The sequence below is a fragment of the Pteropus vampyrus genome, unplaced genomic scaffold (assembly GCF_000151845.1).
Source record: "Pteropus vampyrus isolate Shadow unplaced genomic scaffold, Pvam_2.0 Scaffold160, whole genome shotgun sequence".
NCBI lineage: Eukaryota > Metazoa > Chordata > Mammalia > Chiroptera > Pteropodidae > Pteropus > Pteropus vampyrus.
The window spans coordinates 3,148,906-3,159,667 of NW_011888941.1; the positions used below are offsets into that span (position 1 = coordinate 3,148,906).

At 41.7% G+C, this 10,762-nt stretch overlaps 1 long non-coding RNA gene across 1 annotated transcript in view; it reads right to left on the reverse strand.

Annotated features, from left to right (window-relative positions):
- Nucleotides 1–2,163: 2,163 nt before the first annotated feature.
- LOC105298735 overlaps nt 2,164–10,762 on the reverse strand; it is a 9,828-nt gene continuing 1,229 nt past the window's right edge. Inside the window, exon 2 of the long non-coding RNA XR_896470.1 lies at nt 2,164–2,688. This is a non-coding gene — a long non-coding RNA (uncharacterized LOC105298735). The remainder of the gene's footprint in view (nt 2,689–10,762) is intronic.

Below are 10,762 nucleotides of genomic sequence, written 5' to 3' on the forward strand. Positions count from 1 at the left end.
TATGTGGAATATAAAACTGAAAGCAACAAACAATAAGACAAACAAATAAACAGAAACTCATAGACACAGACAACAGTATAGTGGTTACCAGAGGAGGGGAGGTAGAGGGTAAAGGGGGTCAAATGTATGGTAACAGAAGGAGATTTGACTTTGGGTGGTCAACAGTGTAATATACAGATGATGTATTATAGAATTGTACAATTGAAACCTATATAATGTTATTTAACAATGTCATCATAATAAATTTAATTTTAAAAAAAGAAAAAGAGGCACTTTCTTCAGGCAAGAGTATCCAGGGCACTTTGCAATAGTGCAGGGTGAGTTGCCTCAAGGTGAATATTACGGGGGTAGGAGGATTCCAGGAGAAGAAAAGGAGGTCTGTGACCCAAGCATTAGCTCTTGCTATGAGATCTTCCCTGCCCTCCACACATGCCGGTGTGTGTGACGTAGGCTGTCTGAGGGGCACTGGCCGGGCAGCCGTCCACCCACTGCTTAGCCTGGCAAGGCTCTTGAGAGCAAGGCCTTTCTTTATCTTCTTGCCTCACTTATTCTTCTGCTAAAATTACGATCCACTCCAGTCAAATGATGCTCACGGAGAGAAGCAAAGACCAAAGCCAAGATCAAATTTTTCTATCTATTCTCAACCTTCCTTTTTTATAAATTGATTTGCAAATAGACCTAACTTCAAAGATAACATTAGGTCAGCCTTGGCTATTTATAGAGGCAGGGAATTATTCATGTTGTTATTATTATTATTATTATTATTATTATTATTAAATTAATCTTATTTTTCTGTCTTTTCAATAGCATCTGGACAATCTTTCAGTTCTTGTCTGGTGATAATGAAATCATTAAAAAATGTACCAGAACCCTTTTTTGCTTATCTCTGTGCCATTTGGAACATATGTGAATAAACTGAACACCACTTGCTCATTGGTTTTCTTTCTTTTCTCTCTTCTCATGTTTCTTAAAAACCCCATTTGAATTCAGTCACTAAAGAGCTAGGCATCTGAGTTAAGTATGATGCTGGGAGGTACGCCTCAGCTTTGTCCACATGGCCTTGATCTAGATAGCAAGCCACAATCTACCCCACACATTTTTTTGTGTGGCTTAATTGACCTAGTGTCTGCGGTCGTTCTTTGTTGAAGATTTTCTTTAGGTTCCAAGTTGATTTTAGAACAATAATACCCACCCTAGTTTGGGCATTTCACAAAGAGCTCGCCGACAACCACTGGGAACCTGACAATGCTATTGGGACTAGTACCTAAAACACCTTAGAGCCCTTGACAGACATCAAAGATCTTTCTCTTTCTTGGAAATCACGTAGCCAGCCTTTTCCAGCCACGGAGCCGGAGTTGAGCAAGAAGAAAGCAATGCTGGCTCGTCCCGAGAGAGCCCTCCCCGGAAGAGACGGGAAAGAGGGCTCCAGGAGGAGCTTGCTCCAAAGCATAAAAGGTTCAGCCTCCAGCCTATCATTCAAAAAAGTTTTTAAAGCCTTTTTAAGGAGACAGTTTAAACCCAGCTGCACTTATCGATCAGTGATTTGATTCTGCTTTGTTAGGAGGGATTTGTAATCTGCTTTAAATGTTTTTTGTTCCTGGCCTTCACGGATAGCAAGTTCTGCCTGAGGCTGCTTCTCAAAACTCTCACTGAAGCTTTCAAGCATACGTGAATAACTAGAATAATTTTAATCTGGATCCCCCCCACAACCCTTTTTCCTCTGTGCACAGAAGGAAATGTTAGGCATTGTAGGAATTTTTCATCAAATTCTGCCCAACCTAAAACTTTTTAAAAATGAGTCATTTGTCTTTAAAAGAGAGAGCAAGGCAGCAAATTCTATTTACAAAGTCAGAGTCAAGTATATTTCATTTTCTCAAGTACGTTCAGTTTATCTCAAAAAGTATATAGCTCCTCAAGCCTTGTGTCGGCTGCCATTTAAAAAATAAATTCCAAAAAATATCCTAACCAGAGCAGAACATACTATTTTTGCAATAAATAGCTTTTTAGAAACTTTCATTATTTACAGCTTTTAAAAGTTGTCATTGTGCCTTTAAATGGCACCATTAACTGTTAATTTTTACGTTCTCGAAAATACCACAAAATAGTAGTTTTTCTGTTATTAGAACATAAACTAAAGAACAGAAACATGTGCTTACACATATATGACCTTCATGAATTTATTTAGCAGAAAACCAAATATGTGAGGAAAACGGACTTTTCAAGTGGCGCCTTAATTGTCTTTCACGCATGTTCTACAGATCATTACTGAATGTTTACAGGTCCTGCATGGAATGGCTTTACACCAAAGAAGAGGGTAACATATCTTTATTGTTTATAAAAATGACAGCTCCTAATGGACCATATTAGCTTTAACACAAACTATTAAATCCCCTTCATTAAATTTGTCTGTGTTCTGTTTCAGCATCTCGTTAGCTCTGGGAAGTAGGTGCAAACGGCGAAGGAAACGTGAGCACACATTGAGACGATTACAGATCATGGTTATTAGATAAGCCTCGGGAGGATGTTTTTCTTGGGCTGCTCACAAGCATTTTGAAAGAGTTGTGTTCCAGGTTTGAGGTCCCCTGTTTCTTCCTCTTAAACTATGAGCAGCTGTAGCACATGACCTACTTCTGTAGGGCCCTGTAATGATTTCCTTCCTTCGGAGGCTTCAGGAGTCCTCCTTCTGCCCTGTGAAAAAAAGGGACAAATATTTTAATCCAAGCAAAATGCTGAAGCAGGTTTTGTTGGTTTCAGGGAAGAAACTCAATACAGCTCCAGCACTGAGTGTAGGCCTCAAATTGGAACCATCTGGGCTGCACAAGGGCTCAGAGACCTTTGGGGAAGGCAAGGAGAGTCTTGCCTAGGGCTGCAGCCCATACACCTGCAGAGATGGCCCATGTCTTGGCAGGCTGGCTGGGTCACCCAAGAATGGGAAGCTTGCACACAGCAGAGAAGCCCACACTCCCTGGCACCGACAGTTTGGAATATCAAGTCAGCAAGGGTGACCACTAACTGCTCAGGTGATGACTTATTAAGTAACTATTCCTTATATTTGACACACATCAGACAGAAACACACATTTCCTAACTGTCTTTTTGGCGGCTAAGGGGAGAATATCTTTGGAAAGCTATAAATTGGTACACATCATATTTTTAGAGCTATCCTTCAAGCCAGAAGGGGGAGGGAAAGGTGTTGCAAAAGCAATGCACATGCATCTGATATGCTCTATGTTCTTTTTATTTTTATTTATTTATTGTTGTTTACACACTGTTATTATTGTGGTTAGTTGTACTTTCCAAATCAATGAAAGCACTTTTTAAGTGTGCTCTAATATCTAAACGTACAAGATTTAAGCCAGCTCCCAGGACCTTATTTTAAATGAAGTATTTTTGAAAAGTTTGTATTACAAACTCTCCTTGGGTGAGAGATGAGAGTATCAACCCATTTTCAAACAAAAAGAAATAGGTATCTTTGCTTAGCCAAAAAGCAGAAATCTTAATCGCTTAATTTTAAAACCAGTTCATAATATATTTTCTGGAAAGAAAATGGGACGTGAAGAACAGATCAAAATGGTACACAAGCTGTCCATTTAATAAGTATATTTTCCAAATATTGGTCATGAGGAATGTGTCATTTTTAATCTGGGTTTTAAATAATTTAGAAGCATAATGGTTACAGTGTGGCCGTTATCTAATCTTAAATAACATGACCAAGCATGACCTCCCGAGAATGGGAGCCCCGCACCAGCCTCAGCACTGAGGTCAGAGGGTGATATAGTGAGAAGAGGTAAGCCACTGAAAAAGCTGAAGATTCAGGGAAAATACAGGAGAGACTGTTGAAATGTTAAGTTCAGTTAAATTCTCAGAAGCGTAAGTCTATCTGGCTTCATCGAACTAATCTTTTTAAATAAACAAATAGACCTCCCTTTTTTGCTTATGGTGATTAGAATTATTGGCTGAATGAAATCGAACAGTCAAGATGTAGATAACACACACGAGGTAAACACTTTCATATATTTTTAAAAATAGAAAATGTGAGCTCAGATACATTTTTTAATCTCTAAAGGGAAAACAACCATTTAAAAATCATATTTTAATAGCAAGTCTCGCAGAACACCCCTTGTTTTTACAAAGCTCTAAGACTATAAGGGATATATATGCTGAAAGTTTCCAAACACATTGCAAAGGGCGAGATGGCTGTGCCGTGTTCAGTTCTGAAGCGTTCTCACATGCACACTTCATCACGAGCCAACTGGAAGACTGTGGGAGGTTGTGTGTTGGCCTTCCTGTATTTTGCCCAAATTTATATGCATGAATCTAAATTTTAACCAAATCTTTGTTCTCTTCCCTCTTGAGGATGCTTCACGCTCCTGCCTACCCACCCAGCCGCACCCAGATAGAGCTCTGTCCCTCCCATCCGAACAGCCTGCACCGCTGTGCAGCCACAGGGTGAGACTTAATGGAGCCAAGCACACTTCCTATCAAGCTTCCTGTGGAAAGCCAGTCAGCTGAGACTGGGAAAGGCCTGCCACCACATGCCAGAAGCCCCTGTGGAAATCAGATGGGGAGCCCGGCATGGGGGCAGCCGGCCCTTTCAGGCTATTACTTTGATACCTTTGATATGGGCTTGGGTTTCTCTAGGAACACTGCCACTGCCTCATTCACGCAGCTCTGAGAGGATGGCCAGACCCCATGTCTGGGCCAAGCGGGCCGGGCAATTCCAGTGAGTGTGAATTTCTGAAAAGGCAATTTCAATGCCTAGACTCAGGAAATTAAGAAATTCTGTGGCGCGTCTTCATTAGTATGTTTAAATACAAGGTTCCATATCATCGACTTAGCCCTCAAATGAAAGCAACAATGATAACGATCACAAGGCAGCAAAGACAACGTTCGTAATTTTATTCGAAAAGCACCTTTCTCTACAAACAGGAATCAATTGATATAAATACATTATATATACATACAGACACATATATATTTGAGAGTAAAGCTCACCCTGTTCTCAGGAAAGGTGACGTGGGAGTGGACACATTCAGACTGATTTATGAGCTAGGGAAGTACTTCTGATTTATTTTTTTATTTTTTTATTTTTGGCCCAACTGGTCAGGAGGTGATGAAGACTGACTGCCCAGACCTTTGCTGCCAAATCTTAACTGCCTGAAAACTTACAGAAATGCTTGATTAAAACTAGAATAAAAATCTCCAGTTGCCTTCAGCAAACCACAGCGCAAGGGTGGGAAAAACAGTGCCAGGTTGCAGTTTAAGTATAGTTACTTGGCGCCTGCTGAAAGTTCTGCTCCCTTCCTGTTTAATAATTAATTCAACTTTAAAGCCCCAAGGATCTGGACTCAGCACCAACTTCACAAAGCCGTACAGAAACAAAATGCTTCCAGAACTGAAGGGGGGACACAGGAAGAAAGAATCTAACATTTCAAGAAACATCACCACATGGGGCCGGTGAGCAGGGGGTGGGGTTTGGAGGTGGAAAGAACCAGGGTAGAGAAATTCAAAATAAAATAAATACACACAGGAGCGAGGTTATTCACGGCCACTGGCACCAGGACTGGGAGTGGCACAGTGAGCCAGAAGTCACCCACTTGGGAAGCAGGCCGGTGCCCGCAGGCTAGTGGGGACCAAGAGGGTAATGGGCTCAGTCTCTGAAAAAAGAGAGACACAGCCTCGCTCTTCATTAGTGTCCTCTGCTCATTAGTCAGAGAATGGCTCTGGAAAAGGCATCAAAGATAGGCCATCACCCCTGCCTGTGCCCCGCCTCAACCTCTACCCCACCCTAGTCCCATGATTCTCCTACCAGGGGATGGCCAGGAATGTGCTGATGAGGGGCAGCCATGAAGGGAAACGTAGACACGCACACACATACACACAAATGCGCACACATGCACACACAGCTGAAGGAAGAGAGGAAAGGTTCATTGAGTGGTAGCTGTTCTGTGCATTAAGAACAACATGGAAAACCAAGCAAGTTACTAGACTTAAATATTTAGTCACAGAAGTTAACTACCAAACACAGCGGCAGGTCACTGCAAAAAGGAACCAAATAAACATCCAGCGGGGTACCTTGCATTGTGCTTTGTGATTTTTATGAATTGTTTGCTTTCTCTAAACCGGTGAATCCAGCACGGGAAGTAATACACCGTGGACGCTCACAACAGGCAGAAGCCACTGACAGCTCAAGTCCCTTATCACACACTGGTAGGAGGAAGAATGTTTCTAGAATGACTGCACACAGAGCCACTTCAAACCATACAATCCAGCATCAAACCACATGAGCCATTCTTTTGTACACCAGGAAATCTAAGTACCCCAAAGCATTGCAGAGAGGTGGTATGCTCCAGCAACGAACAGATTAATTAAGCAAAACGAAGGCTCGGGTGGCCCAAGAAAAGAGAAAAGCTTACTTAAACACCGAATCGTATTTACTTTTTGCTTATTATTATTATAAAAAAGACATGGCATAGAACACTCACACATATCCTCTGAGGGTATAGTAGGGCAGTTTGAAAAAGACATGTAATTAAATGGTTGAGTTGAAGAAATACTGACCTGAATATTTTTCTTAATCCCTGAAATGTGATGTTTTTAATACTCTACAATTATCAAAATTATATGGATTTCTTTATATTTTGCTTATACATGAATTACTTATAAAATATTTAAATTATATCTCCTTTATATCTGTTTCCTCCCACATCAGCCTGATGGTATCGCCTTGAAAATGCAGCAGGTGACTTAAAACGAAACCTTATATTCCTCTTGACCCACCTCTCAAAACTGTGCCAAAAGCAAATTTGAAACTAGTTTCTAGTTATTCAACAATTTCAAAGGTCGATGTGTTTTCTTTATTTGTGAGTCAGTGAATATCTAGCTGCTGTTATTTGTTTTAATTTCAAGTTCAGATTCAAGCCGATGTCCCCGCTTCCTTGTGAAGCTCATAGTGGTTTGGATCAGCGAGGGCCCTGGCCTCGAGCAACTTATCTGACCTGGCTGGACGTCGGTGTCTTGACCTCTACAACGGGGACAATCACTGTTCTTACATCGCCAGGTTGTGATGAGGTGTAATGCACGTGGGACGCTGAACGCAGAGTTCGCTGCACACAACACTCTCTCGCATCAGAGAGCAGTGACGCCTGCAACACCCCAAGCCCATTCTCTGGGATGTGACTACGTAGCCAGCTTGGTGTGTTCTGAATCCTTGTGTGTGCGTTCACTTTACAAAACTGGCGAGTCTTAAAGAGTTGTAAATTGAAATTCTGTAAAGTCAGTCATTCTGCAAGACACAGGGCTTCTTATTTAAAGCAGCCGCCACAGTGCATCCGTTCTTAGAGTAGCAACATCCTTGTGGTGAGAATAATTATCTACCAGCTTGTCTTTTTTTTATTATTTAAATAATAAGCCCAGATATTTGTATGAGGCAGTGTGTTACAGTAGGAAGTACACTAGACCATGAGACAGGCCAGCCTCTCTGCTGGTCCAGTCAGCAGCTGGACAAACTCGGGCAAGTTACAAGCTCCAGACCGCCTGCGGAGGAGGGCGCCACTCTTGGCTTCTCAGGCACTAGGATTCGCTGTGTAGAGTGAGCCCCGAGCGCACTGTGGGGAATCCCGTTTACTGCGGCAGAAGGGACTCACATCCACACCCACAGCCCACATAGAATTGGTCTAAGCTGAGATGAGTGCTGTACCAGAGCCAGGAATTACATGGGCCAGAGGATTTATAAGGCCCATCCAGCCCCATAATTTTGTGATTTCGTGTGAATCAAGGATTTACCAACAACTAGGCTAGTGTCCAGTCACCCACCCTACTCACCAAATGTTGACTCTGCTGTGTTCACTCCTGTCCAGCCTGGCCTTTTTAATGCAATCTACAGGGGAATTGGTGGTGTTAGGTAATTTGGAAGGTTCCACCAGTGGATATGCAGGTGCCATAAAAAAAAAAAATAATAATAATAATAAATAAAGGAAGGAAGGAAGGAAGGAAGGAAGGAAGGAAGGAAGGAAGGAAGGAAGGAAGGAAAGAAAAAGGCGATGCCCTGGCTAAAAGAGTGGACATTCAGCTTGATTCTGTTTCCCAAGAGCAAGTGTATTCTATTCAAAATTTACCCACATGAGTTTAAAATATTTTGTCAGAAATTCATGGGTAAAAGAGAGGACCTAAAGAAAATGCTACGACCTCTTTTCTACCAATCTCCCTTTTTGTGACCCTCCCTCCTCGTGGTTTGCGAGATGGCCTATTTTGTGTTGAGGCTGAGTGTGGGCCCTGGAGTCTGAAAGGGCAGGATTAGTCATCTCAGTTCTCTCTTCTGGAAAGGGCGCGTAACAACTTCAGACAGTTGCCTCGATGGTTTACATACATTCGTTGACATATGGAAATATCCCGAAGAAAACACAGCACCTCCCAAATCCTCAGTTGGTGACAGCCATTTTTATTAAGCTAGAAGTGGCATTTAAGCATATAACCAAGGAACCTGTGATTAGTACTAAATAACAAGTATTAGCAAGCTGATATATTTTAGCCTCTATATTAGTTTTCTAGGGCTGATAGGACAAATTACTACAGACTGGGTGGCTTGAATAACAGAAGTTTACTTCCTCACAAATCCAGAGGCTGTAAGTCTGAGATCAAGGTGTCAGAAGGGTTGGTTTCTTCTGAGGCCGCCGTTCTTGCCTTGTAGAAGGCCGTGTCCTCACAGGGTCCTCCCTCTGTGTGTGTGTCTGTGTCTCGATCTCCTCTTAAAAGGACACCGGTCGTATTGGATTTAGGTACACCCATTTGACCTCATTTTAATTTAAGTACCTTTTTCAAGACCCGATCTCTAAATATAGTCACCTTCTGAAGCATCAAGGGTCAGAAATATAACACATGAATTTGGGGTTGGAAGAACTCAATTCAGCACATAACAGCCTCCATACTGATAAAAGCATCGTTTACATTCAATTAAAAAACAGATATACAAATGAAAGAACTCTTGATACACCGCTCCTAAAACAAAGCCATGTGGGCTCTCTTACTGTTTTTCTTGTAAAGAATAGACCCCCAGTGGCTAGATACATTACAATCAAGCAAAGGCGAGGAATTTGACACCACTAGTTAAATTGATAAGGGTAATAATAGACTAGTTGACTCAACTCACAAAGTTTTGCTAACATAAACCAACAGGAATCCTCTTGAACCAGGTATATCCGGGCCAGAAAGGAAGCTGGAAAATTGCCTTGGTCTTTGGCTGGCTCAGCCCACCACCCCCAGTCATCTATATGTCTTTCATAGAGAACTCTGTGACCTATCAGTTCATGAAGAGACAGAAGAAATGTTTCACAAATGCAGTCTCACACTTTGTCTCCATAATTTTCAGTGACCGATGGATCCTTGGCTTGCCACTGTGCTCTCCTCTGGAGCTGGTCCCTTAAACACCTTATCCATCACTGCCTTTTTGTACCATGGCTGTGTCACCCTTGTCTCAGCACCAGAGAAGTCTTGGCTCATTATTTAACTAATTTTTATTTTTAAATTTCTTCCCTTAATAAGTTTAGATGTCTATTCACATCTCTTTCCAAAAAAATTTTTTTTCTGGGCTCTTTTAGATTCTTGTTTGGGGATTTACTGAATATCCAAGTGCAAAGAAGGTATTTGAGCAGCATATGATTCTGTTAGATATTGGTTACCACATTGCTTGAGCATGAAGCTTTCAAAGAAAATTAAAGTGAAAAAAAGTCAGATCTGGTATTGGTTATTAACTTCACCTCAGGGTGACTTTTCTTTAGGGGCAATTAAATAGCAGCTCTGGGCTGTTAAGTTTAGTGGCTTTACCTGTATGTGGCACCTCTTCTTCAAGGACAACCTCAGTTCAGATCTGCTCTGATTTTACGTGATGAAGCTGAGCCCATCCATGGAAAATTGGATTTTACTTGAAATTGTAGGAGTGACCGTATATATGAGCTTCGACCTTACTTCTTTAAGAAACAGGTTTTGCATTACCAGGTAAATGCCCTTTCAGTAGAATTTTCATGGAACACTGGTGACATCCTGTGGTCAGTTTGGTTTAAGGCAGCCGGTCCTTTTCAGCAACTATCTCAGGAAATAAAGAAGTGTCCCACATAAATCCTAGTATGCTTTGCAAAGCCAAAGGGGAAAAAAAAGAAAAAGAAAAAAAGAAAAACATTCTTATTCCTAATCATTTTTACAGAGTGAATACCTCCTTTCTTGAGCTATGCAATTTCTCAACAAATGTGGAAAAAGCAAGTTCTGGTAAGGAGAACTGGTAAGCAAGTTTTGGTAAGAACAGATGTTTCGTGGAAACAAAAGACAGCTTCATCAAAACCAGGGATGAGTGTCATGATATCATTCATCACTCTGTGATCATACCTGGTTTTTACCATCTGCTGTTGTAAGTTCCCCGTACCTTGGCTCAGTGTCTACTCTTCACAGGAGAAACAGCCTTCTGCAAAAGAGCACACAGCATGGCTTAAAGGGAAAACAGTGGGTGTTTTGCATTTTTACACCAGTGACGATAAATTGAAGCCATTTAGTTGTAAATGTGATATTACACTTGACGGTTTCCCCTGGCAAAGCACTAAGTGGCCCACACTGAACAGAGCCAAAGAGATGGAACTGTGTGTGTATGTGTGTGTGTCGGGGGGGTGGGGCGGGGAGCAAAATCAGTCACCAGCGTAACCGACCACAGGGGCTCGTAAAAGCATTTGTCAGTCGTTTGGAATCATAACTCAGCTCGGCACTCATGGTACCAGGAG